Raw genomic sequence first — 6,564 nt, forward strand, 5'->3', positions numbered from 1 at the left:
TCTTTTCACCTTGCTAATAGTTTCCTTTGATGTGCAGAAGCTTTTAAGTTTAATTAGGTCCCATTTGTTTATTTTTGCTTTTATTTCCAATATTCTGGGAGGTGGGTCATAGAGGATCCTGCTGTGATGTATATCAGAGAGTGTTTTGCCTATGTTCTCCTCTAGGAGTTTTATAGTTTCTGGTCTTACGTTGAGATCTTTAATCCATTTTGAGTTTATTTTTGTATATGGTGTTAGAAAGTGTTCTAGTTTCATTCTTTTACAAGTGGTTGACCAGATTTCCCAGCACCACTTGTTAAAGAGATTGTCTTTAATCCATTGTATATTCTTGCCTCCTTTGTCAAAGATAAGGTGTCCATATGTGCATGGATTTATGTCAGGGCTTTCTGTTTTGTTCCATTGGTCTATATTTCTGTCTTTGTGCCAGTACCATACTGTCTTGATAACTGTGGCTTTGTAGTAGAGCCTGAAGTCAGGTAGGTTGATTCCTCCAGTTCCATTTTTCTTTCTCAAGATCGCTTTGGCTATTCGAGGTTTTTTAACTCTATCGTTAACTCTATATACTACATGACTACACACTTCTCTAATGAGAGAGAACGCAAAACAGTGCAATACATATTTCTGGAGCATAAAGTTTAGTAAGACTGAACCAAGAGAAGAACCAAGGACTTGGCAATAACTATCCCCTCCCCCACCAACATGAAAGACAGAAGTGTGGGGGATGGGGGACATGCCCCAGGGGACAGTCCAGTCTCTGAAGTTTCACCCAGCAGGGGAGAAGGGGCAGCCAGGCCAGGGTGGTGCCTCTTCTGGTCGCCCAGACCACTCCAGAGCATCCCCTGAGCTGGCCAGGGTTTTATATAGGAGGCTTTTCTGAAGGTGGTGGAGGTGCTGGATTTGAATCCCATCATCCAGGTGGGAACATGACCAGGTCCCAAGGAGCTTGGCAGGTCATCCATGGGCTGTTTCTGGTATCACTTTATTATCAGCTCTCATGCTGGGCAGCCCACAGCAAAGATATTTAGATAGACATCTCCAGATTCTCCCAGCTACGCCCTTCTTTTTCTGGGTGAGGCCAGAGGGAGTGACTGGGGACATATTCTCAGGCTGCCCAACAAGGGTGGCACTTCCTCCATCAGGCACATCCAGGAGGCAGTGGGTTCCTTCTGGGACTTTACCACCGATGTCATGGGTGCCATTGGTGTTGGAGGTGTCACAGGTGCCATGAGTGCCATCTGTGTCACGGGTGCCCCTGGTGTCACGGGTGACGGTGGCATAAGTATCATGGGTGGCGTGGTCACCACTGGTGTCACAGGTGCCTCTGGTGTCCCTGGTGAGGCAGGTGTCACTGGTGACTCTGCTGTTACAGGTATCATGGGTACCACGGGTGTCATCTATATTGCAGGCCCCAGTGGTGTCCTGGGTGCTTAGGTCGTCATAGTGTGGCTGGTATCCCAGGTGTGGCAGGTGTCACGGGTGCTGCAGGCGTCACACATGAGGCTGGTACCTCTGGTATCGCAATTGTTGCAGGTGCTGATGGTGTTGCGGGTGTCTCTAATGCTAGTGTCACAGGTGTGGCTGCTATCACGCCTGCCGCAGGTGTCGCAGGTGAGCCTGGTCCCACATGTGTCGTGGCGGTCAGTGGCACAATCGGCGGCTCAGGCGCTGCTGTCATCCCGGGTGTTGCGAGTATAGGAGTCTGGGCTGGGAGTGACAGTCCTCACTTCCGGACAGGGTGGGGCGTGGCAGGCTCTCTGGTCTTCTCCCTTGACTCCTGGTTCTCCTGCTGCTGAATGGTCTCCCAAAGCCAGGCAGGAATAAGCATGGACATCTCAGGGCTGGTGGGAGGCATATGTTCTTGGCTGCTGAGGTCAGAGGAAACGCTGGCCTCACAGTGATCATGCGGGCCCTCAACTTGGGTTCATTCATGTTACTGCCACTGCTTATGTCTAAGTCCTGGATTTGGTCTCTGCACCAGCCCAGTATCATCTCCACTGTCTCCCCAGGGTACTCTTCACAGGCTGGCGGGAGTGGCTCCTCCTGGCCCATGTTCACCCATGGATGCTGCCAAACATCATCTAAAGTACCTCTGTTGGTAGGGTTGAGTGTTAGCATTCTTCCTAGTAAGTCTGTTGTCTCATTGAATAGTTATTTGGGCATATGTTGCTGCCCCCTAAGCACACGCTGCCACAGCTCCCAGAAATCTTATCCCCCGAAGGGGAGTGATCCAGTTACCTCGGTGTACTGGACGCCGCCGAGCCTCCACACATCCACCTCTGGGCCTGTGTAATGGCTCCCCAGGAAGAGTCCTGGGGCCATGAACGCAGGACTGCCGCAGAAAGCGTCTAGCTTCTTTCCTGGGTGCCACTGGTTGCTAAGTGCGAAGTCGGAGATCTTGGCGGTGTTGTTGGCATTGAGGAGGAGGTTGTCCAGCTTCAAGTCCCGGTGCACCACACCCAGCTGGTGGCAGTGATGCAGAGACGAGAACAGCTTTTGGAATGGGCCTTGGGCCTCCCCCTCCATCGTGCGGCCTTTGGCCTCCAAGTGGGTGAACAAGTCTCCCCTGCTGAGGTACTCCATTACTATAAACAGAGTCTCCTCAGTATCAGTCACTTCCAGGAGTTTGACAGTATTCGGGTGGTTTAATATTCTCATGCTTTTAACCTCTCAAAATGGTTCCTGGATGCTGGAGAACTCTGATTTGTCTTGTTAATGGCCATGATGGCTACCACTCCCCTGGTCAGAACATGCCTGGCCAACTCCACTTTGGTGAAGTGGCCTTCACAATTGTGTGAAGGATCTCATAATTCTCAATATGAACCACCATTATTGTTGAGATGGCCATGAGGTTCGAATCCCTAACTATACTTACTACTACTGCTGCTGCTGCTAAGTCGCTTCAGTCGTGTCCGACTCTGTGCGACCCCATCGACGGAAGCTCACCAGGCTCCCCCGTCCCGGGGATTCTCCAGGCAAGAACACTGGAGTGGGTTTCCATTTCCTTCTCCAGTGCATGAAAGTGAAAAGTGAAAGGGAAGTTGCTCAATCATGTCCAACTCTTAGCGACCCCATGGACTGCAGCCTTCCAGGCTCCTCCGTCCATGGGATTTTCCAGGCAAGAGTACTGGAGTGGGGTGCCATTACTAAGCTATACTAATTACCTAACTACACTATCTACACCACTAACTATACTAACTACCACTAAGCCCTCACTAAGAATGCTAGCTGTTCTAGCAATACTGCATATGCTAACAGTGCTACACAACTATTCTAATGCTAAGAACTCTACTCACAGTGCTAACACCAACTATGCTAATAAAATATGAACTATACGAACTTATGCTAAGTTTATCAACAATACTAACAGTGCTAACACTAACTATACTATCTATGCTAACAAACTATTAACTATACCAAATATGCTAACTATATCAATGATACTGTCTCTACTAATACTAGCTACACTAACTAAAAAAATAAAAATAAAAAATAATAAGATAAAAGAGGAAAAGAATTAAGAGGAAAAAATGGGAAAAAACAAACAAAAATACGAGGAGAAACTAAAAAGAAAAAAGTAAGACATAAATTTTAAAAAATGAGGAAAAAACAAAGGAAAAAGAGAAAAAGGAAAAAGAGACAAAAAGGAAAAAAAATCAACAAAATGGCAAAACATGGAAAAAAGCTCGCTAACTGTAGGTCTAGCCATCAGGTCACCAAAATCAGATTCCTGGGCTCTGTGGACAATGCACCCAGCTGGGGTCTTATAAAGGGTTTTTTGTGAGTTTCATCACAGTGATGCCCTGTCAGGTCAGAGCAAAAAATGGACCAAACGTGGCTGCCCTCAATCTTTCCCAGCATTAGGGTCTTTTCAAATGAGTCAGCTCTTTGCGTCAGTTGGCCAAAGTATTGGAGTTTCAGCTTCAACATCAGTCCTTCCAATGAATACCCAGGACTGATCGCCTTTAGGATGGACTGGCTAGATCTCCTTGCAGTCCAAGGGTCTCTGAAGAGTCTTCTCCAACAGCACAGTTCAAATGCATCAATTCTTTGGCACTCAGCTTTCTTTAAGTCCAACTCTGACATCCATACATGACTACTGGAAAAGCCATAGCCTTGACTAGACGGACCTTTGTTGGCAAAGTGATGTCTCTGCTTTTTAATATGCTGCCTAGGATGGTCATAACTTTCCTTCCAAGGAGTAAGCGTCTTTTAATTTCATGGCTGCAGTCACCATCTGCAGTGATTTTGGAGCCCCCCAAAAATAAAGTCGGCCACTGTTTCTACTGTTTCCCCATCTATTTGCCATGAAGTGATGGGACCAGATGCCATGATCTTCGTTTTCTGAATGTGAAACTTTTAAGCCAGCTTTTTCACTGTCCTCTTTCACTTTCATCAAGAGGCCCTTTAGTTCTTCACATTCTGCCATAAGGGTGGTGTCATCTGCATATCTGAGGTTATTGATATTCCTCCCGGCAATCTTGATTCCAGCTTGTGCTTCTTCCAGCCCAGCGTGTCTCATGATGTACTCTGCATAGAAGTTAAATAAGCAGGGTGACAATATACAGCCTTGAAGTACTCCTTTTCCTGTTTGGAACCAGTCTGTTCCATGTCCAGTTCTAACTGTTGTTTCCTGACCTGCATACAGGTTTCTCAAGCAGCAGGTCAGGTGGTCTGGTATTCCCATCTCTTTTAGAATTTTCCACAGTTTATTCTGATCCACACAGTCAAGGGTTTTGGCATAGTCAATAAAGCAGAAATAGATGTTTTTCTGGAACTCTCTTGCTTTTTTGATGATCCAGCGGATGTTGGCAATTTGATCTCTGGTTCCTCTGCCTTTTCTAAAACCAGCTTGAACATCTGGAAATTCACGGTTCAGGTATTGCTGAAGCCTGGCTTGGAGAGTTTTGAGCATTACTTGACTAGCATGTGAGATGAGTGCAATTGTGCAGTGGTTTGAGCATTCTTTGGCCTTGTCTTTGGGATTGGAATGAAGACTGAGCACATTAGTCATGAGTATACACTTAAGAAGCATCCTGGTATGTTACTTCTGGGTTACATGCATGGAAAATTCCCTTCTGAAGGATGTAAGCAAAAATGTGTTCCATACTTAGTCTTGAGCTCATAAGAAAGGCAGCATTGGGGTCTGAATAGGATTTGGAGAGGTAGAGAACAGGAAGAAGTAATGATGCAAAAGCCAAGAGACAGGAAAAGCAAAAGCAAGTTTGCGGAAGATGAATATAGTGTTTTGGCTGAAGCAGAGCTTCCTTAAAAGATTAATAGTGTTGGGGATTTATCTGGTGGTCCAGTGGTTAATGGAGAAGGCAGTGGCACCCCACTCCAGTACTCTTGCCTGGAAAATCCCATGGACGTAGGAGCCTGGTAGGCTGCAGTCCATGGGGTCGCTAAGAGCCAGACACGACTGAGCGACTTCACTTTTCGCTTTTCACTTTCATGCATTGGAGTAGGAAATGGCAACCCACTCCAGTATTCTTGCCTGGAGAATCCCAGGGACGGGGGAGCCTGGTGGGCTGCCGTCTATGGGGTCGCACAGAGTTGGACACGACTGAAGCGACTTAGCAGCAGTAGCAGCAGCAGCCAGTGGTTAAGACTCTGAGCTTCCAATGCAAAGGGCTTGTGTTCCATCCCTGGTCAGGGAACTGAGATCCCACATTCTGTGTGTCCTTGCCAAAAGCCAAAAACATCCACACAAACAACAATAATGAAAAAGATTAACAGGGATGTATTTGGGTAGAATTAGAACAGGAAAAAATTCAAGAAGTGAGGAGGCAAAAGAGAAGTTTGTTGTGCTTATCAGTCCATGGGGTCTCGAAGAGTCGGACACGACTGAGCGACTTCACTTTCACTTTCACTTTCATGCATTGGAGAAGGAAATGGCAACCCACTCCAGTATTCTTGCCTGGAGAATCCCAGGGACGGGGGAGCCGGGTGGGCTGCCGTCTATGGGGTCCCACGGAGTCAGACATGACTGAATCGACTTAGCAGCAGCAGGCATGAGTGGTGAGGGTCAGAACAAAAGGAGCCTTGGAGGGAAGGAAAAAGGGAGTGCAGATGAAAGCCTTCATAGAGAAATCAGCAGGGCTTGGACACAGTACATGACAGGGGAGCAAATGGAAGAAGACAGAATAACAGCAGTATTTTCACTTAAGTTGGTGTGGCATGTACGATGGCATTAAGAAGAGCAAAAGAAATATTTAGAAGGGCAATGATAGGTTTGACTTTTTATGTTGACTATGAATTAATAGAGAAACATTTTCAGTAAAATGTCCAGGGCATTTAGAAAACTTAGATTGGTCTGGTCCACAGATGGAAGTGGAAGTCATATGAAAGGAGGACAGAACTGAAAGAGGTCTTTATTATCCAGAGATTTAAAGTGGAAAGATCATTTAAATAACTTTGCAAAGAACAAGGCTACGTACCTGTAAATAGTGGAAAAACTTAAAAGGGAAAAAGTAATTGCAGTTATTTGTATCCTTTTTTTAAATTTTTTTTTATTATTAATTTTATTTTATTTTTAAACTTTACAATATTGTATTAGTTTTGCCA

General features: G+C 45.9%; 1 pseudogene; it reads right to left on the reverse strand.

Moving 5' to 3' along the window:
- Positions 1-493: 493 nt before the first annotated feature.
- On the reverse strand, positions 494-2,867 carry LOC113903937 (annotated as a pseudogene).
- Between the last annotated feature and the right edge of the window lie 3,697 nt (positions 2,868-6,564).

The sequence above is a fragment of the Bos indicus x Bos taurus genome, chromosome 14 (genome assembly GCF_003369695.1).
Source record: "Bos indicus x Bos taurus breed Angus x Brahman F1 hybrid chromosome 14, Bos_hybrid_MaternalHap_v2.0, whole genome shotgun sequence".
NCBI classification, from domain to species: Eukaryota; Metazoa; Chordata; class Mammalia; order Artiodactyla; family Bovidae; genus Bos; species Bos indicus x Bos taurus.